The sequence below is a fragment of the Pinus tabuliformis genome, chromosome 9, assembly GCF_031772625.1.
Source record: "Pinus tabuliformis cultivar Carrire ecotype Pingquan chromosome 9, CPIR1, whole genome shotgun sequence".
Lineage (NCBI taxonomy): Eukaryota > Viridiplantae > Streptophyta > Pinopsida > Pinales > Pinaceae > Pinus > Pinus tabuliformis.
The window spans coordinates 601,410,965-601,434,564 of record NC_142307.1 but is presented as its reverse complement, the minus strand read 5'-3'; the positions used below and the strand labels follow the sequence as shown (position 1 = coordinate 601,434,564).

Sequence of the window (23,600 nt, the reverse complement as noted above, 5' to 3'; positions counted from 1 at the left end):
TATTTCATAATAGATCTTATTTCATTTAATTGCTTAGATGTTTGAGGATTTGTTTGTGATTGATGATTGAGTTTTAAATCTTATTAGCATATGAGGGGATAACCAAGGGTCTAAGTTAGGCTCTCTCTCCATTTGATTTGCATGATAATTGAAATTCATTCTTTTTCTTTTATGTTTCAAGTATCATATGAGGGGATAACCAAGGGTCTAAGTTAGGCTCTCTCTCCATTTCATTTGTATGATAATTGAAATTCATTCTTTTGCTTTTATGTTTCAATTATTTCATTTCTTATGCTTATGAATGAATCTTAGTTTAGTTTGGATTAGTATATGAGGGGACAATCAAGGGACTAAGTTAGTCCTTCTCTATATTTGAATTTGAACAATAATTAAAGTTCATTCCCTTGTCTTTATTTCAAGTTTCTGGTTTTATGTAATCAATGATTTATCTATGATACTATAGGGAAGGACAACCAGGACCTCCTTAATTAGGAGCCCCTTCCCTTGCATATTATATTGCATCGTAAATAATTTAGTCAGACATAGAGTTAGTTGCCTACTCCTGCATATATTTTGCTTGCACCATCACAAGCTTATGAGTTTCCCTGGTTGATAATTTAATGAAAGCAATTTAAGCAAATAAATTGCCCAACATTTTGACGCCGTTGCCGGGGATGGTGCTAATGGATCGGGCATTAGGAATTTAATTCAGTACTAGTATTTTTATTTAGAAAAACTAACTTGTGAGACCTAGTGACAGCAGGATCTTCATAAGGAAGTTCAAGCTTGAGTTTTCTAATGTTTTAGTATTTAGCTAGTTTTAAATTCAATATTTTTAAAAATCCCCCTGCATAAATAAAAACGAATCAAGCGATTAGTATGCTCTCTTCCTGCGCTTCGTGCGATCAAGAAGATCAGAAAATCTATTGATTTTGTTCAAATAAAAATACTCTTGCTAGAGAAGTAATCTACAATATGACAATAAATAATTTTGTGAATGAAAAAAAACATCTTTCAATTTTCAGATGAAATTTAGTTTTTTTTTAATTTTAGATTTAAAAAATAAAAATTTCCACAAAATAATAATAATATATGTATCATATATATACATATTATTATTAAAATAAATAAAAAAACTAACCATTTTTTTTTGTTTTTTAGATATTTAAAAAAATATAACCATTCTTTTTTTGTTTTTTTCGATATTTAAAAAAAATGCAAAACATTAAATAAAAACAACATTAAAAAAAAATAATTAAAAAAAAAAGAGAGCACAATCATTTTTTTTTGGGGAAGACATAAAGTAGGAAGAGATTAATAATTGATGATGAAGGGTAACAAGGTTTATAATGCGATAAGGGCCTCGAGTCGCTTTCATTGATGTCGTTGAGAAACTCAAGGATGGGAAATGTTTCAGTTCCAGATGAGAAATTGACTTCCGAAAAACATGTTGACCATAAGAAAAACAGTGTCGAAGAAAAGAGTTCAAATATTGAAAAAGAGAGCACTAATGTAGAGAAGAATGAAGCTGATAAAGAGGATGGAGCCACCGTAGATTGAACCTTATATGTATGCGATGTTCGAGGAAAAGAAAAAGAAAACAAGCCTGTTTTCTACGGAACTAAAAATGCTAAAGTCGAGATTGGACGGTCTCTAGAATCTAGTTTTGGCGTGAGAGGCACTGCTCGGCCGGAATGAAGAAGAGCTTCAAGACATTATCGAAGCTTACCAGAGAAGCCTGTGAGCCGAAGAAAAACATTAGGGTTTTGTGTTACTTGGCCACCTAATCTATTAATAAAAAAAAAATCAAATGAATGTCGTTGAGCAGTGGAAAAGCTCAGATTTGGGAAAATAATGAATATATTTTTAAATGAATTTGAGTCTCAATGAGTTATCTAAATTGAGATAATTACAAAAGATTATGTTTAGTGGAGCGTCTAGAACATGTATCGATTCCCATAGACAACACTCTGATTTGCAAAACTGCAAGAAATTTTTCCCTGTCAGGAAAAAGCTTTCAGATTCTACCAGCACAAATCTTTCACGGTCGCTTTCGTTTGGGAGTCAGAGATGGTTGAAAATGCAGGATAAAGGCCATCCATGAGCTCGCCATTGCTGAGACTCCGCTCTCCTGCGCCTAGTAAAAAAACTTCATCATTGCCAAACAACTCAGAGTGTTGTGTTGAGAGCTGCATAGTCGCCAGCAAAGAAGAAACTGAAGCCGGTATGTGGAGAAATAAGAAGGTAAAACGTCCGAATGCAATGCAAAGTGATCCTGAAATCACAGGATAGCTCAGGTAATGGCGGGATTTACTTAGCTAGCAAACCATGAGTCGTGTTGAAACATTGCTGACTAACGCACCTGCTCTTGCCACCAGTCAGCCAAATGTAGTCCCAGGGATTTGGAGCGCCATTTAACACTCCTCAGCGCTCGTCAATAGCCAGGTAAAAACACCGAAAAACTCTAGAAGCAATAACTCTAAGGATCAGATGACATGAGTTTAACAAATATGTGGCTTGGCGATAAGATTCATAGGTATAGTTGCATGTATCGTGGCATAACTAGTATGGAAACAACGCAGTAATCTAACCCTATTTTGTTGCATGCATAACACGTTATTAGTATGGGCTCGCATGCATATTTTTGCAAACTTGTTTTTTGATGAAGTCTCTACAGGACAAGGTCATTCGGCTACCAAAATGGGAAGTCCAGAACCTTCACCTTCTTTTGTTAATGACAGACTCGAGTCCAGAGAGCCGGAGATGAAATCATCATCTTCCTTCGTGAGATGTTTGTCAATGAACGCTGAAGGCTCTCAATACCGTGATGCGATTCAACCACACAGAATGAGTTCAGTCAATAGAATCCCACTCAAATTGAGTTCTTTGGACTTCGTCCCACCTAGGATGAGTTCTGTGGATGGCATCCCCACTAGGATGACCTCGGCTAGAGTTGTCCCCCACAGAAATAGTTTCACAACTGAAAACAATCTTTTGGATGGTAGGGTTTCATTCGCTACAGAAATGGAGAGGGGCGAGAACAGTGAATCGCACCCAGTTATTTCATTTAAAATTATGGCGCAAATGTAGAAAAACGGTGGCCATAAATTCTCTCTGGCGTTTTCCGATGGGAATTTATACACAGGCTCCGACAGCAACATTATCAGAGTCTGGCGAAACCAACGCCGTGAATTTGTTGAGTTCGGTCGGCTCGATTCAGGAAGCGGAAATGTTAGGGCGATTGTGCTCACAGACGATAAAGTCTTCAGCGCCCATGCCGACCATAAGATCTGGGTGTGGCGCAGGTCGAGTGCTAGTCCCAGCTTCCACAAGCGACTGGCAACAATCCCGACCCTCATGGACAGTATACATCACTGGATGAAGCCAAAACACGATGTTCTTGGATGCTGACGTACGCGAGAGACTACGCAGACTGCGAAGCACACAGCCGCCATTTCGTCCCTGGCCACCACGACGATTTTCTTTATTCGGGGTCGTGGGACAAGACAGTGAAGGTCTAGAGAATTTCAGATCTGAAGTGCATTGAAACAATCGAAGCCCACGACGATGCGGTCAACGCCGTTGTAGTAGGCCCCGACGGATTGCTCTTCACTGGATCGGATGACTGGAGAAAAAACTTTGGCCGCTCGCCGCACATGCTCCTGACAACACTACACGGTGATACTGGCCTTCGCGGAGAAAACGGGATGGGGTCAATGGATACCAGCTTGCATACCTGCATTTCGACAATGATGAGAGCCCATGCAGGCCTTCTGAAATGAATTTTTTCAACCTTTGATGAAGAAAATGAAGGTACACTTTCCACTGGAGGACTTGATGGAGTAGTCAAGCTGTGGCGCGTTAGTGTAAAGCAGAGGCGAAGGTCTTCTTTGGCATCTATGGCGTCGCCATGCCTCTCGAGGTTCTGGCTATTTCGATTCATGGTGTTTCTTTTCGTGGTTATCGGTGGATTAGGTGCTTCAGCGGAACCGACCACCATCAAAGTTATCTCTGATTTGAAAGACTCCATTGTGCAAAAGATGGGATGGAAACCTGAGGAAGTCAAGATTTCTAATATTAATTCGATTGACCCCATGGTTGGCCACGCGACACTTTACGAATTCGATCTTCAAATTGGTAATGCCATTCTTCCTCTCAGACTCTCTGAGGATGTGGCTTCTTGGCAGTTTATGGAAGATATTTCTGTAAATGAGGATCAACAAGAAACGGAGGGATCTGAGATCACTGTTGCTGAACGTCGTCCGCAAATTACACCAGTTTTAGCTCCCTTTCAGCTGGCAGGCCCTTTAGAGTTGTGGATACAGGATGCAGATCACATGCGCCTTTCTGTGCCGCATGATGTTGAAGCTGGAATATTGAAGAAGGTAATGCTAGCAGATGAAGCCGTTGTGACTGTTAAAGGTGCAAGGGAGCTCCATCTAAGGCAGCCGCTCCAGATACCTCTACCCCTAGGTAGTAGCACAGAGGATAGCAACCTGGCTTCTAGCCTGTTTGCACTGGCTTCCAAGTTGAGGCATGCCTCTGCCAATGATGGAAAACCCTTGTCTCTGAGAATTGTAGGTCCGAGTTCACTTGTTGCTTCATCCATCAGCGAGCCGGATTCAACATCAAACAGGTTGAAAGTGAAGAGGCTATCTCCAGGTTCAGTTGAGTTGATATCTCGCCAACAGCAGGAAACATCCCCTGTGTCATTTGAGTCCTCCATCGATTCACTAGGACCTAATGATCAGTGGATGTGGCCTCTTCCCTCACTGAATAGTTCCCATCCTAAAACATAGTTTATTTTTAGAATTTTTCCTTATTAAGTTTTAATAAAAAAATTTGTTGATTTTCAACTTTAAAAAAATCTCAACTTAAATAACAAATTAAAAAAATTTAAGTTTTTTAATTTGTTGTTTAAAAAAAAAATCTAAATAAATAAAGAAAATCAACATAAAACATAAAAAAATTGTTTTCATTTATTTATTACTTTTGATATATTCTTTTTAACATTTGTTGTTGTTGTTGTTTTTTTTTTTTTTTAAATATAAATAAATAAATGACAAAACAAAATAAATTAATTAATTAATTAATAAAAATATATATATATATATATATATATATATATATATATATAATAAAAATAAAAAAATTCACACAGCTTTGAAAATAAAAAAATGGAATACTTGGAAACAAATTTCAAAAATCGATTTATCAAACATTGGAGGATTCTTGTTTCGATAACTTCAAGTTGGCATTAACTCATCACATCCTTCTGTTAAATGCTTTTACGTGACATACTAATATGCAGAACACAACAGATATTTCTAATGTCAATCTTTTTGCCGAGCACATTTCCTGAGTTATCTGACAGGGAGTATTATTTTACATGGTTATTTTTAAGAATGGATTGAAACTCATACAATGAATTGAGTTACTTTCAACACTTTGATTTTTCTTAAATCTGTTTTATTTGGTATGAAATTTTTGCATAATAATCATGAAGGAAATGCACAATTCTTGTTGAACAAACTTATGTTTTCTTTCTGCCAAGTTTTTTTTACAGGTTACAGGATAACAAAGTGATCATTAAGGAGATTTCATTGTGATGACAATTAGTCTTCCAAAGACTAAATTCATGAAACATTCTGAAGACAAATCCATCTCCACAACCACTACCTTCCACCTCCCTTTCTGAAAAAGATTTTGAATTCTACCACTTGTAAGCATGACATTTCCATATCCATTTTTCACAGCAAGAGTTCTTATTCATACACCATGCATTTCCTTACATCCATTCCTTACAAGCTTATTGCCATTTTCCTTGTCATTACCATTCCCCTTCATTTTCGCCAATAAGACCCTGCTTGAGTCAAAGTCCTAGAGTCTAAGTATCATTGAAAAAACACCTAGAGGCTTGCATGCCTTAATGGAAAGTACTCTTTCCAATGAACAATGGGAGTACATTAATATCCCTTGTTCGTTGGATCTTGTAGGTGACTCGACCATGACAAATTTATTCGTACCTACAAAAATGTGTTAGGCATCCTGACTCCCATTGGAATCAATGGTGGGAGCTCTTGTGTTGGCTAGGGGCATTCCTTAATGGCCACTAAGTCAACAACTTCTTGCTATGTTCGACATCGACACATTTAATCACATAGTAAGATTTGTGCCATCGAGCTTTGAAGACTTGAGGACCCATATTTTGTAGCAGATGAAGCCAATTTTCGTTCATTGCTTTTCAGTTTGTCATCACTTGACGACAAGTCAATAAATAAGGCTGCGGGGAAAATGTAACTTCTATATTTTGTATACCTTCCAAGCCTTATACATTTTCAGCCGCATTTAGCAGCAGATTCCGAACATTCAGTAGAAGATCCAACAACAGATTCAACAGCAGATGCAGCAACAATAAAATATTCACTTTTTCGATTTCATCCACCATTTTCAAAACCAAGTAAAGAAGACTATGAACAACTGTTTTTGCAGCCACACGTACACAACTCTCATCCATTTTTGGAAGGGTAAGTTAAGGTATGATATTTTCTAACTTTTAACCATTAAAACCTTGAAAAGTTAGAATAATAATTTTTGGAAAAACTTCACTTCCTTTCCCCTTCCTTTCCCCTTCCTTTCCCCATTTCACATAACTGCCCAAACCATCCGTTTAAGGGGAAGGATACATTTACATACATACTTTGCCACATTCATATAACATCCACATTCATATATCACATTTTAAAATCCACTTACCTTCAAAATATATTCACTATTACATGAGCATACAAATGGCTTTGACAAAAGTATTTAAAAGTTAATTGGATGCCAACACAATCATGGTTGTTACACAAGAACCAACCATGATGCATTCCAACAAAAATACTCTGCAATAAAAATCACATTATCAATATGCAAAGATCATACATTGAATGCAACAAACAAAATATGGTTGAAACACAAGAACCAACCAAGTTGTAGTTCATCAAAATAACGCTTTGCAAAAGTTATGTAAATGATATCATGCAGCGTTTAAGCCAAAGCTCAAGTACCAAAAAGTAATGTAATAGATTGCATGAGGACATGTAATACCTTCAGTTTGGGGGTATGTTGGGCTTCAAAATTGTCCTTATTTTCACTCCATTATTCACCAATATCTTCACATTTTACCTTCATGTCACCTCCATTCCACCTCCACATCATTACATTTACCTCATTATTGGGTTATAACTATGTTTTTCCAAAGTTTATTAATTCTTAACATTTTAAAGTGGATTTATGGCTAAACTTTAGAAAATAATATGCTTATATTTATACCTAACAATTAGAATGAGTTTGTTGACATGTGTAGGTACAAAGGAAGCTTCCAGGGCATCTTTATGTGGCCTTGAATGATCAAATTCGAATTTGATAAGATAAGCCTAATGGAAAAGATCATGATCTTATGGAGAAGATCATGGACCTCATGGAGGAGATCATGGAGGATAGGGTTATGTGTCTAGATGGTTGAGAAATGTATGGAACTAAAGAGAGATTAGTGGATCATTATGAGTTTGTTATCTCATCCCATTGTATAAATAGGAGTAACTCCTCCATTCCAAAGGGAGGACTCTTGGAGCATGTATCCAACTTATGATGGAATAGAATAAAGCTTCATTTTTCATATATTTCCACTATGTAGTTTTAGATATAAGTTGTCTTAGTGTAGTAAATGGAGTAATTTGTCACTTTGTTCTTAAGAGAATTGAGCTCACCCTAAAAGGATCAAAGGAACATTTTATTTCATAATAGATCTTATTTCATTTAATTGCTTAGATGTTTGAGGATTTGTTTGTGATTGATGAATGAGTTTTAAATCTTATCAGCATATGAGGGGATAACCAAGGGTCTAAGTTAGGCTCTCTCTCCATTTGATTTGCATGATAATTGAAATTCATTCTTTTGCTTTTATGTTTCAAGTATCATATGAGGGGATAACCAAGGGTCTAAGTTAGGCTCTCTCTCCATTTGATTTGTCTGATAATTGAAATTCATTCTTTTGCTTTTATGTTTCAAGTATTTCATTTCTTATGCTTATGAATCAATCTTAGTTTAGTTTGGATTAGTATATGAGGGGACAATCAAGGGACTAAGTTAGTCCTTCTCTCTATTCAAATCTGAACAATAATTAAAGTTCATTCCCTTGTCTTTATTTCAAGTTTCTGGTTTTATGTAATCAATGATTTCTCTGTGATACTATAGGGAACGACAACCAGGACCTCCTTAATTAGGAGCCTCTTCCCTTGCATATTATATTGAATCGTAAATAATTTAGTTAGACATAGTGTTAGTTGCCTACTCCTGCATATATTTTGCTAGCACCATCACAAGCTTACGAGTTTCCCTGGTTGATAATTTAATGAAAGCAATTGAAGCAAATAAATTGCCCAACAAAAGGTACCCTTATAATTTGCGAGGATTAGTCTGGTTGGTCTGTAAGCTTACATAGATTTCCTTCTTAATGAGCTTGAATGTGTCCATTTAGCTTGTCAAAATATGGGCTTTTATAGCTTACCTGATTATTTAAGGTTTATTGTTGCCTAGCTACAACAAAGAACAGTTTGAACAACTCATAGTTACTATCCAACAATCTGTCACTCTACTGGTTTACAAAAACGCTGGAAATGACAAAGTTGAAGGAGTGCAGATCCTTCAGTTTCTTTGTATCCACTCTTGTTATGTTTGACAGAATTAATCTAAGTGATTTATGTTGATGTTATGGACTGTAAAAATAGTGCAGGCTTCTATTTCTACAACCTAATGATCATCTTTGTCTATATCTATGAGTCCATTTTGTTGAACCGATAACATGTGGTTTCTTTTAAATAGAGGAGGAATGACCTGTTATAGATTTCTATGAACACAACGTTTCGGACTACCAAGTGAGTCCATCATCAAGGGATGTGTCAATACATATGCTAAAGATATTAATGATGTATCCATGAGCTATAGTTTAGGGTATATATATAGGATATGAAAGAATTAATCTAATAAATTAGGTCAGCCATTATCCAATTAGTTTTTTAATATTCATTTTTTTTTATTTATTAATTTTTTATTTTTTGAATTAATTAACTGATTATTTTTTATTTAATTAATTTGTTTAATTAATTAAATAATTTGTTTAATTAATTAAATATTGTTTAATTAATTAATTAATTTGTTTATTTAATTAATTAATTCACTATAATTTTATATATAATTCCTATTGTTAATTTCTACTTATTTTAATTTGAGATATTACAACTATATGCTTAATTTAAATTCACATGTTACTATAATATTATAATTAATAAACTATGATTTTAGTTTATTTTAATATTATCAAATGATTAGTTATGAAATAGCCAATTATTTATTTATATGATTATATTTATTTTTGTTTTACTGTTTAAGGAGGATGTTAGATAATGTTTCTGTGTTGTTTTGATTTACATTTTATTAATTTTAATGAGAGAGAAGGGATTAAAATATTAAAAGGGATATGAGTTGATTATTGATTCTTTAAGGTTTCAAGTAAAGGATTCCAGGTGTTGCTTAGTTTTAATCCATCGTCTCGGTTTAAGTTGTTCTTCCTTTTTTCTATTTCAATGGCTTCTTTGATTTTCCTTTTAAGGTAATGGTCTTCTTTTCTAACTAGTTTGACTTCTTCCATGTAGATGTAATGAGAGGAAGAGTGAACATGTTCTGCTAAGGCTGATTTTGAGGTTCTTTCTCTTCTTAAGTCAGCAGTGTGTTCTTTAATTCTGATGTTAAGAGATCTACCTGTTTCACCTATGTATTCTTTTCTGCATGAGCAAGGAATAACATAAACACCTTTTTGAAGGTTAGGGTTTATGGGATCCTTGACTGAGTTGAATAATTGTCTGATGGTGTTGGTAGGGGTGAAGGCTACATTAATGTTGTGTTTATTAAGAATTTTAGTAATTTTATCAGTGGTGCCTTTTATGTACAGAAGGGAGACCTTAGGAGTTGATAAATTTTGATCTTTGATCTCATTATTATTCTTGTTTAGGGATAGGTGCATGGATTTCTTAATGGTATTCCTATTATAGCCATTAAATTCAAACATTTTGTGAAGATGGTTGAGTTCATCATTTAAATGGTTAGGGTTAGATATTCTGGCCGCCCTAGTGGTTAAGGTCCTAATGATGCCAATCTTCTGTTTAGGGTGGTGATGAGAATTAGCATGTAGATATTATTCTGTATGGGTTTTCTTTCTATAGAATTGGAAGCCAAGTGACCCTTCTTTTTTGGTTAGAAGGATATCAAGAAAGGGAAGCTGGTTGTTATTTTAAATTTCAATGGTGAATTTTATATGGTCAAAAAGGTTGTTTAAGTGATTGAGGAATAGGTCAAGTTTTTCTTTTCCATGACTCCATTTGGCAAATATGTCATCGACAAACCTTTTCCATTCTTCAGGGGTGTATGGAAATGACCTAAGAGTTTTCTGTTCGAAGTGCTCCATAAAGATGTTGGCAACTATGGGGGATAGACGAGAGCCCATAGCCACACCATGTGGTTTCTTGTTTATTTTTTACATACTCATTATTCACTATTCCCAAATCATATGTTATCTATGAAATAAATATATCATTTCCAACATGTTTTCTTGTGTCATGTGTTTGCAGTTGCACACATTTCTAAGATTAATTTTTTAGTTTATTGAAATGTTACTTTTGTCAAGGGAGACGGGAGAGCTACCTACATAGGCTATTCAAACCAAAAACTGTGCAAATTCTTACGACGCTAAATTTTTTGTCATAAATTATAGTGTTAAATCTTAGATATATAGTGTTTGAAAATGCAATTTTCCATGCCCACAGTGGAACACATTTGAACAATAGTAAAAGGTTACTATGTTATGTGGTGGGATTCCACTTCACATCAGATGGACTCTTTGCCTTTATGTAGACATATTCTAGCATGAAACTTTGTTGCAAGATCTATTGAAGTTCTGACCTTTCTTAGACCTACAAGACATGAATATTATACACACAAATATACATGCACTATGCAGTCATACTCCAACACTAAGGGAAGGCATTTCCACTCTCTACGAAAATTCCATAGTACCTCCCCATGGTAATTGAAGCATTCAATCCACGGGTATGTGTTGCATGCTTTGGAACTCCCACACTGCTATTGTGACTTGAACTCTCTAATATAGTCCCATTAACTTATTTCGGTCACTTGTGGACATTAATAAACTTTCTCTCATTGGACATTAGTAAACTTTCTTTTGATTTAGTATTCTAAGCTAGTATAAATTTTCATAAACAAAGACACAATAAATTACATTTATATGTATACATAGTTTGGAACAAAATAATCCACTTTTAAGTTTTCTATTAAAATAAAAGAATGAGTTGCAATATTCTTGTTGGACAGATCACATCAAAATTTATCAGAAAAAAAGGAACAATGCATTCATGGCTCAATGTGATGAGAAACACGCAAATCTATTACACATCATTTTGTCAATGTCCCTGTACTACCCATTCCTTGATCCTAGAGGACCTCTATAGTGACCCTCATATGCTTTCCTTCCATGAAGAACATGTCCCTACATCCCTCTTCATCTGTAGAACATTTCCCTCTTACATCATTTCCCAAAATATTGCTTCAAGCTTAGTTTTCAAGACCGACGCTAGCACTCAGTGTCTTCCCTGCACTGATTTGCAGAGTCTAACACTAGGCCTAGTGCCAAAAAGTGCTGGTTAACCATTCATGACCTGCGCCAACCCTCTTTTGGAAAGTTTTTAAAAAGGGAGTCGAAGCTTCCAGGTTTAAAAGCTTCATGAATGGAAGTATGGTAAATGGATGAGCAAGATAGATCTGAGAGAGACTATTTCGGCTCCTTACCCCTATTAAAATGGAACAAACCAAAAGGGATAAGGCCTCTCCACCATAAGAGGATCCATTTCCCCTCTATCAAAGATATATAAACTCCTCATTTTACAACCTCGGCTAGCTAATGAAAGGGATGGAAATAATCTAAAAATCTTAATAGCCATGTTGAGAACCTTAGCCTTCTAGTTTGTGTGTGAAGGGAGAATAAGATTATAATGTTTGGTTTGGAGCAAAGGGAAAGAGGCCTTGAACTTCCATCATTTTGAGGGTGAATCATGAGATTCTTGTAGTGGTGCTAGAACCCAAACATGACAAAGGGAACCTACAACATCAAGGCTCCAATTGTATTTCTCTTTGAAGTTTATATTAGTACAACTAATGGTTTATTTCCTATATTGTGTGTAATATTACATTTGATATATTAAAAATCCTTGACCTTTTAAGTAGATTGAATTCGATTTTATGCTATCACGTTTGTTGTTGTTTCTTGCATGTTTGTTTCAGGTGTTTGAACGAAAGGAGAAAAAGGAAGCTCGAGCAAGGAAGCAAGGTCACCATCAAGTGGATTAACATTATAAGAGGTAGGCCCTCTTATTCGATTCTAATCTAAGGAAATTTACATTAGATTGTCTTGTTTGCGACTAGACCCACTCTCTTGGGCTAGAGGGATCGTCTTTGTCCACAGAGAGGATACTCCTACTCCACAAGGTCTATATGCAAAAAAGACATCCACACTATATTTCAGTCATCAACTTGGTAGTGACACAATTCAATATCTCCTCAAGTGGGCACTTTGACTGAATGAGAGCTAACATCTCAGCCAGTGATTTCCAATAAAGGGATGATATTTCCACTCTAACCTATATCCATTATAGTCAACCATATAGATTATTATGTGGACATGCCAGTGGAAATGAAGAGGCAATGCATTTTAGAAGATAGACTTCAAATGTGAAAGGATTTAATGGTGCCTTTAAACCTAACATTCAAATTTCAGACAACGTTGTTTGGTATCAACAATGAATCAAGTGGAACGAAACAAGACCAAGAAACGCTTAATGTTATACACTGCACCTCAATTTATTCAGGATTCAAATAAGTTTCTAGAAACAAATGAAGGAAATATTGAATTCATGAGAAGCCCTTCATAATACTTCTTAATACAGGGATTGGAATAACCCATGTGGAGGGATCACAAGACAACCATCAGGTTTGGCCTTGCCATCCTGCTTAACATTGATCTAAATTGGATCATATTAGTAACTATGATAATTACCCATTCATAAATAAACCCAATATGCTTATCATTTTCTTTTCAAGTGCTTAAGGATTCCAAAAACTTTTGTGATAAATAGATTCCCATGAGAGTTTCTTATGTAAACGTTATAAACAATTTAACATAAAAACATATGCTGAACAGCAGCAATATAACAACAATGAACATCAATATACAACACATAACAAACACATGATAAAGGAATTTACCCCTCTTGGGTTACGTCTCCTTGGTCCAACTTCCAATGGCTTGGGCCTCTCTATTATGCTCAAATTACATAAAAAAAAATGTGTTTACAATGCTCAAATGCCTCTGAAAATTGTCTCAATGAGTTCAAAATACCAAAAAATACTAGAATATACTATTTTTGCATCCCATTTGGATAATAAGTGAAGAAGTTATGACTTCTCCCAATTCTCCCACTATTCGTTCCACAAAATGCTCCAAAATCGGCAGAAAACTACAAATTAGCCCCAAAATTTGCTAACCAAGCAAAATTTTCACTACACCACGGGCCATATCCTGTCGGCCATATTTCAATCGCAATCGGCTAAGCTACAGGCTCTTAACATAGCAAAACATTGATATGTGGTGTTGCGGACCCGACGTGTTAATTAACTGCAACTTATAATATCTCGTGTCTAGAACCTCCCGCTTATCGCAATGAGCAAGTTCAACACCCGAAGCTTTTGTTACACTGAAACACTATGATTGCGGACCCACTAGGACTTTAAATTTTGGCATATAAGATTATCGGGTCTAGGGTCTATCGCTATTGGAACTCCACTGCACCGGGGCCGATTCTTGTTGCCGATGTGATTGCGATATGCAATTGCATCACATCGCAACCCTGAACCTATCGGGGGGCAATTTGTAACACTGAAAAACTTACCTCTATGATATGCAATTTACAATATATGATTTACGAGAGCCAATGGCAGGCTACCACTTCGCGCCTCCTTATTCGCTGAAGACTTGCCACATCATCCCAATCCTGCCACGTAGGCAAGTCAAACCAGATCTTTGACTTGCTCTGACTTCTACATATGAACTCAGATTTGAGTGTCATTCACACTATTGGATTTAGAATGACGAGATCTTCAATCTAAAGCTGAATTTGACAAGATTCTGGCACTATGATTTTTCACCATAATTCTGAGCACCTGATCACTCCTCCCCACTGGAAACCTTTTGGACCCCGAAAGGATCACATTCAATTATTGAACAGATGAGGGTACTATTTCCTCACCTTCCCCACTTCAGTCCATTGGCCTTTGATGGATGTGTACATTTGGGACCCACCCGAAGATAATCACTATTTCCTCTTTTAGTTGTTCTTGTCCTTCTATCAAGTATAATGTATTGTTGAAGCATATCAAGGTATTAAGAAGAAAAGTTTTCAATAGATGGAATTTGGACATTCTCTCCTTGATCTTCAACCAAAGAAGGTTCATACAATCTCAAATTTTCAACATTAACAGCAAAATAGATTTCAAATGGACCATAACGAATTGGTTTCATCTTTTTACCTTCACCTTGAAGCCTTTCCTTGCTAATGTATAGCCAAAATTCATCACCTACTTGCACCTGATAATCCACACGATGCTTATCATGCCTTGCCTTATACTTGCCTTGACTCTTTTCTAGTTGTTCTTGAACTTTTTGGTGAATCAACTAAATTTTCCCAATGAATTTCTTTGCCCTATCTATGTCACTATGCCCATCTACAACTACATATTTTTCAAAGATGAAATCCAAAGGCATTTTAGGAAAATAACCAAGACATCCATCAAAAGGTGAAGTTAGAGTAGAAGAGTGTTTCACTTGGTTTTAAGCATGTTGAATATAATGAAATTGTTCATCCCACAACTTAGGATGTTTGTTGCAATATCCTCTTAGTGAATGAATGACTGTCCTGTTAACCACTTCAGTTTGACCATCTATTTGTGGATGAAAGGCTATACTTTTCTTCAACTTGGTGTCCATCAAGTTCCATAAACATGACTAGAAATTCCCAACAAATTGATAATCACAATCACTTACAATAGAAGTAGGCAATCCAAAATGAACCCATACATTCTGAAAGAAAAGTTGAGTTGTTTGTTCAGCTGTAATTTGCTTTTTAGAAGGCATTAACATGCACATATTGCTGAACCTATCCACAACTACATACAAATAATCATGACCTTTCATTGACAAAGGAAGACCTCCTACAAAATCTATAGAAACACTTTCCCATGTTCTTGAAGGCACTGGAAATGGTGTGTACAATCCTAGTTTCCTATTACTAGGCTTACTGAATACACACAATGAACAACCTTTTATCAAACATGACACACTTTCAAGCATATGAGGTGAATAAAAATACCTCCGAATATTTTCCACTGTTTTACTTACACTGAAATGTCCAGCAATAAGAGAAGTGTGTGCTTCCCTTGTGACATTTACTCTCTCTCCCCGTGGAACACAAAGTTTTCCCAAATGATACAACATATTATCATGTACATGGTAGTCTAATTCCTCAACTTGGTGGCCTTGACTCAAGTTTAAATATACCTCTTGAAAGTTAGCATCCTGTGCATATTCAACATAACTTTCAGGCAAAACATAGTTATTCTTGAGTAAAATGGCTATATTTACAATTGGTCTAGAAATCATATCAAAAAATCTATTCTATATAACTTTATTGTACCTGATTACCAAGTGGAATTGCTGTAAAGAGCCCATCCAACGAAAGTGCCTTGACTGCTGCAATTTAGTTTGAGATTGCAGATATTGCAGAATGATGATCGATGTGAATAATGGTTTATTTTCCCATCAAATAATGCTTCCATTTCTTCACACTTTATACTAATGCATAAAGCTCTTTATCATACATAGGATAGTTTATAACAAAACCATTAGAAATATTAGAATGAAATGAAATGGGCTTATCATGTTGTAAAAGAACTGCACCCATGGTGTAGTCATTTGCATCTGTCTGTATTTCAAAGGGTTGTTTGAAATCCGACAATGCCAAAACTGGGGCTGAACTGATCTTTTGTTTCAAAGCATCAAATGATTTTTGATGTTTTCCTCCCTACTGGAAGGCAACCTTCACGCTGGTCAATGCATGTAGTGGAGCTGCTATGGAGGAGAAACTGGAAATGAACTTCCTCTAATACTGCGCTTCTCCTAAAAAACTCCTTACTTTTGTAACTGATTTGGGTATTGGCCAATTCACAATGACTGAAACTTTATAAGGATCAATCTTCATCTCACCTCCTCCAAATATGTGGCCCAAATACACTAAGGTAGTTTTCCCGAATTCACATTTTGAAATCTTCAGAAATAACTGTTCTTTTCTCATGATATCCAAAACTTTCCTAACCTGCATGACATGCTCTTCTCGTGATTTGTTGAATATCAAAATATCATCTAAATAAACAATTACAAACTCATCAAGAAATGATCTTAAAACATCATTCATAACTCTCATGAATGTAGTTGGGGCATTACAAAGACCGAAAGGCATAACCAGTGAGTCAAACAATATCTATTTGGTTTTAAAAGTAGTCTTCCATATGTCCTCCTCAAGTATTCTAACTTGATGATATCCACTTCTGAAGTCTAATTTAATAAAATACTTTTCTTTTTTCAATTGATCTAGAAAATCATCTATTATGGGCAATGGGTATTAATTCTTTATTGTGATCTTATTTAAAGCTCTATAATCTACACACATGGGCCTCATTCCATCTTACTTGCGTACCAATACAATTGGTGAATCACATGGCCAAGTAGAGGGATGAATTACCTTTATCCAACAATTCCTGGACTTGTTTCTTAATTTCTAAACTTTCCAGAATTGACATTCGATACATACCAATGTTTGGAAGTGGATAGTCCTGCTGTAGCTGAATTTCGTGCTAAATTCCTCTTTTTGGTGGTAGTCCATTTGGTTCTTGAAACATGTCCCCATATTGATTAACCACATCAACCAATTCAGCTTTCAACATCACATCATAGCTTGCAAAGGATTCCTGCTGCATGTCAATTTTTTGCTTGATCATGAGGAGAACAAGACTCTTGCTAGAATTAACCAATCGTTTCATTTCACCTATGCGTGTCAAAGATAGACTAAGATTTCTACGATGAGCTCTCACAATTTACTCCACTACATCTTTGAAAAAATGATATTTGTTCTCAAATATGTGGAAAACAACCTTCCTATCATACAAATATGGACTTCCCAACACAATTCCTGGGATATCCAATTACACAAAATCTAATTCAACATCATCAATGAAATTGGCGGTGATTGAAAATCTAAAAACACATTTCCGTGTGACCTTCAAATTGGTATCCTTGGTTATCCAACCCAACGGCTACAGTTTATGATGAGGCACAATTTCCAGATTCAATTTCTTGACTAAATCCGTAGAAATTAAGTTGGCCTGAGATACACTGTCAAACAACGTGTCGATTTTTGTATGCTTCCAAATAACTCAGATATGGAACATCTCTATTTGGTTTTCCTCATTTGAAAGATTGTGGATATTATTTGTTGCACTGGTACTTGCTACGGCTTCCTCTTTGCTAACCTCTTTGGTTGCTTTAGCCACGGATTCCCCTTTGGTGACTGTGGCTACGATTTTTGTTTCATCCCCTGAGTCTGAACCCAAGTCTTGTTGTGTAGCAACATTGGTCTTTTGTTTCCCTTTATTGTTGAATTTCTTCGGTCATAATTCCAGATGAAGCTTCCAGCAATGTGCTTCATCATGTCCTTCCTTGGAACAATTCTCTCACACGGGTTTCTCCCCTTCTTTCTTAACATAAGAATTTTTCTTGTGCTTTCCTTTAAACTTCTTCCCCTTTTCAACACTCTGAAATGGCTTCTTCTTACCTTCTTCCTGTATATTTTTCCCTCTTGCTTCGAGGTGTGTATCTTGAACACAAACCTCATCAAGATTTGTGGGATTGAACATAAGAATGGTATGTCGAAGATAGCTATGCAACCCTCCTATGTATTTCAGCAAGGTATCTTGTGACTGTAAGTCTACTCCTAGCATAAGAGATCTTTTCCTAAACTCTTGAATATACTCTTGCACATTTCGACCTTTCAACTTTCTGAAATTTTTCCAAACCATAATGGTTTTTTTCATATGAGCTAAAGGGTAGAACTGTCTTTTTATAAAAGAAATGAAATCAAACCAAGTAATAGAGATCTTGCCATGTTTCTTGATATCGTCTTGAGTCCTTGATTCCCACAATACAAGTGTTGCACCCTCCATTCTCAATGAAGCCAACTGAATGTTGATATCATCCTCTTGAAGGTTCTGAATTCTACAATACACCTCTAGCTGATGAATCCAGTTATCCAGCTTCTCTGCATTAACTTCTCCATTGTACATAGGAAACTCAAATTTAACATCAAGCTTCAGAAAAAGGTGATTTACCAACCCCTTTTGAAGAATGATGATGAGTATGAGTAACGGTAGTATTGGTGTAAGATTTTGAAGATGCTTTCGAAGAAGAAGATGAAGAAGATGGTGGAGATGGTCGAGGTTTTCCTCCATTCCCATTACCTCCTTTTCCTTTATCTTCTTTTCCATTACCTCCTCCTCAAGATCCTTCTCCATTGGGAGGCTTAGAACTTTCTCCTTGTAGTTTGTTATTCCTCTCTTCATAGAGGACGTTATTCATCTCTATCATATCAAAGAAAGCTTTTCTGAAGGTCTTATCATATTTTGTCATGATAGGTTCTCCTTCATGAGACATGGTCTCTGAAGACTCAACTACAACTTGAGGTTGTACTAGTGTTGGAATCTCAACCGCAACTTCTGCAACTTGAGGCTAAACTGGTGTAGAAGACTTTGGCAACCTCGCTCTTCACCCCTTTGGCCCAATTTCAAGACATTCAACCAGCGTTCCTTTACCTCTTTTGAGATTTAACCTTGTGAACATGACATAAACTTGCAAGCAATTAAATCCCTCCTTCACAAAGAAAATCTAGTAAGAAAAACCAGAAATCTGATACAAACTTGATCTGAGTTGGAGTAGATTAGTAATGTTGTGTTAATTCCCCATTTAGAAATAAACCCAAGATGCTTATCATTTTCTTTTCAAGTGCTTAAGGATTCCAAAACCTTTTGCAATTAACAGATTCCTATGACAGTTTCTTATGTAAATGTTATAAACAATTTAACATAAAAACATATGTTGAACAGTAGAAATATAAAAACAATGGACATCAATATACTACACACAACAAGAACATGATAAAGGAGTTCACCCCTCTTGGGTTATGTCTCCTTGGTCCAACTTCCAACATCTTGGTCCTCTCTATTATGCTCAAATTACATCAAAAGTGTGCTAAAAATGCTTAGATGCCTTTGAAACATGTCTCAATGAGTTTAGAATACCAAAATTTGCCAGAATAGGCTATTTTTGCATCCTGTTTGGATAATAACTGAAAGAATTATGACTTCTTGTAGTTCTCCCACTATTCGTTCCAAAAAATGCTACAAAACCAGCACAAAACTACAAATTAGCCCCAAAATCCTCTAACTGGGCAATAATTTTGTTGCACCATGGGCCATATCCTATTGGCCATATTGTAGTCAAAATCGGCTAAGATGCAAACTCTTAACACAATGAAAAATTGATATGTGGTTTTGCAGACCCGACATGTTAATTAACTGCAACTTATAATACCCTACGTCCGGAACCTCCTGCTTATCGCAATCAGCAAGTTCAACACCTGAGGTTTTGTTACACAGAAACAATATGATTGTGGACTTGTTGGGACTTCAAATTGTGGAATATAATATTATCAGGTCTAGGGTCTATCGCTATCAGAACTCCAATGCACTAAGGCTGATTCTTGTTGCTGATACGATTGCGATATGCGATTGCATCACATTGCAACCATGAACTTGTGGGGGCCTACTTGTAACACTGAAACACTTACCATTGTGATATGCGATTTGCGATATGTGATTTGTGAGAGCCAATGGAAGGCTACCACTTGGCGCCTCCTTATTCGTTAAAGACTTGCCACATCATCCCGATCCTGCCATGTAGGCAAGTTAAACTGGATCTTTGACTTGCTCTAACTTCTCCATATGAACTCGGATTTCAGTACCATTAGATTCAGAATGACAATCTCTTCAATATAAAGCTGAGTTTGACAAGATTATAACACTTTGAGTTTTGATCTTAATTCTAAGCACCTGATCAAACATTAACAAGGAACTACCTCATAAGATATGCCTGAGCAATTACATGAGCCCTAAAGAACAAAAAATGGTAGCCATTATACTTAAAGGCCGAGAAAAGGTGTGCTACACCTGATTATGTCCACTATTTTCCAACCAAAGGCATGAAATAGTTTGTTTATTTTTTTGTTTTTGTGATTGTTGCACTTGAACTATGGAAATCCTCCAATGAAAATTAATGAGAATCAAAGTATGTCTCACAGCCTGAGTTATCATTTCCTGTGATAGTAAGTGTCCACCAACATAAATTTCAATACTAGAGTTCAATTGCACACTTCCAATAACAACTTCAATGCATTCTCCCTATGAATAACATCCTCATCAATATTCTTGGAAATTGTGTAAACATAGTAACCACCTGTGTTTATTGTAGTGTAGCATATCCATGTTTGGTTAAGACTCCTCAATGCTTCTAAACTATGGGAATCATTTCTTTCATGTGGTGTATAAGAAACACCTTTGTTATATCCTTCTATGGAAAAATGTAATATTTAGTATAGCATCTATAGGAAGGCCAATTCCATAGTGGTTTCTAGACTATCCAATTAGGCCTTCTCCATGTGTACATTAGACAATGAAGTTGTACATTTCCAACTTTTGTACTAATCTCATAGTAGAATCTCGATGTGAACCTTGTGGGTGACATAAATATGTAGTGAACACCATGAAAGGAACTCCTAAGCAAAGAACCACTAGTTAATTTTTAAATTTATGATAAAAACCTTTTAGCTTGATCTGCTTGGTGGCCTTTAGGACCAGGACAACATGTTCTCCATGTGTCTCTTGATTTCTTATCAATATAGTCAATTATTCCACTAAAGTCTTTGGCTTATCGTTCACATCAACAATATTACTTCATACTCACTAGTAGAAACAAGAGGTGCACAGTGATTCCAGAAAGCATACTTAATTTGTAAGAGAGTTAATCAAGCCAAATCCATACAATTGCATCTATAAACCAACAATGTTTATCAGATTTAGAAATTATATCAAGATGTGTATGCTTCATTTTATCTCATCTACGCTAGAGTCATTTTAAAAGTTGACTATTTTGCATGATGCATGAGCCTCAAATGTTTCTTTTCCATGTCATGGATGAATTTCCCTAAACAACTAAAGATCATATTCAACCCTTTCTCTCCATTCCAAACTCCTTTCTAAAATAAAAATCACCATTTCTAAAGATGATATGCAATAATATGAGTGCTACTAACCTTGATTGCATCAATATTTTTTTTCTTGATGTCAGAAATAGAGTGCAGAGATGTGAACTTCGTGAAAGAAATCACAAAAACATCTCACTGTGTTTGATTTATCACTATCCATCTCTTTATGTATACAAATATTTAGATACTATAACATGCAAATATTCATTGGAGATATGTAATTGAATTAGGAACAATTACAATTGGAAAGATCCAAGAGATTATTTAGACGGTAATATACCATAAATGGTAGATTTATACAACCCCGTGGAAAATAAATGCCCAGGGGTTGAGTTAGACCCTAATAAAAAGATGATCCAAATTCATTTGTATTTATGCATAAATGATACATTATTAAAACTTCCATAGTTCTCCATCAACTGTGACACTATTAAACTTTGAAAACTAAGGAATGTTGTATAAGAATTGACACAGAAAACAACATGAAAGAAATTAAATACCATTGAAGTACCAATTAGGACCTTCTCTAGTATGTGTCCATCACTTCACATAACACAACCAATTGGGGCATTTCTAGAAGAAAACATAATAGAAATGACCATTGAAGCAATATGCAACGAAATTAGAATGAGTTATGTTCATAGTCAAAAATGTTGATTTCAAATGTAACAAGCTGCCCAAATTAAACCGAGATAAAAGGAGTTCAATTTGAAAGATAAAGGAGCACAAACCTTAACATGCCCATGCCAACGGAATTCCATCATTGAGTAGTAAATGGGCTCGCAAATAAGATATCTTCATATTGATTTTGAGACAATGCATCCACTCCTGCATTTATATGCCCGACCATTTGTTCACCTTCGACCATCTAATGCCCAACAGTGGAATTTGCAGGTGTCTTGAAGGTAACTTTGAATAGTGGCCTTCTACATGTTGTACATGAGTATGTCTCTCCAAGGCCTTTGTCCAACCTGAATTTCTTTTTAAGATCTATCAGAAGAACCCATATTGCATCCTTAGCAAATTAATGGGAAGGACAATCACAAACGTGTTCACAATACTACATAAAAAATTAAGATTTTCAAACAAATATATCAAATGATAAAGGAGTGAACATTTTAAAAACAATCCACATGAAACCCATGCAAGGTGAAGTACCCAAGCTGCATTTCCAATTCTTCCTTAGTAATGGCATCTCCTGCAATAAAAGACTTCTTGTTTTAATGAATATTCATAGTAGTCAAATTAGAGTACCATATTACCCAAACAGTTAGACATTATACCAGAAAATAAATACAGATTGCATACAACAAAATATGACAACAATCATTGGAAAAACAAATTAAATATAAGGTTCAATATAAATTTCCACTGATGTCTCTAAGGAAATTTCCTATTGACACCAGTGAGTATATGGTTCACATTCAGTGAAACAAAAAGATAAATATGAATGTTCAATGTCAATACAAAGTAAAATAAAAATAATATTTAATAAGTAGCATAATAAACATGATAGATACTTTAAGAATCCTCCAAAATAAATAGACTGAGAGTTATGGCCAATCCAGACTCACAAGTAAACAAAATATAAAGACCAAAAAATAAAACAGATTGCATACAACAAAATATGACAAAAATAATTGGAAAAAAATATTAAATATAAGGTTAATTATAATTTTCCACTGATGTCTCTAAGGAAATTTTCTGTTGATAGCAGTGAGTATATGGTTCACATTTAGTGAAACAAAAATATAAATATGAATTTTCAATCTCCATACAAAGTAACATAATAAACATGTTAGATACTTTAAGAATCCTCCAAAATAAATATACTCAGAGTTATGGAAAATCTGGACTCACAAGTAAAGAAAATATCAAGACCAAATGTTTCTTGTAGTACCTACAAAGGTAATTCAGGACTATTCTCAAACTGAACGTCATAGGTATAGTAGAAAAAAACAAATATCAAGTCCATAGTTTTCATGTAGTACCTACAAAGGTAATTCA

At 35.4% G+C, this 23,600-nt stretch overlaps 1 pseudogene; it reads left to right on the top strand.

The window, feature by feature from the left end:
- Nucleotides 1–3,899: 3,899 nt before the first annotated feature.
- On the top strand, nt 3,900–4,799 carry LOC149150006 (protein TUNICAMYCIN INDUCED 1 pseudogene; annotated as a pseudogene).
- Nucleotides 4,800–23,600: the final 18,801 nt, after the last annotated feature.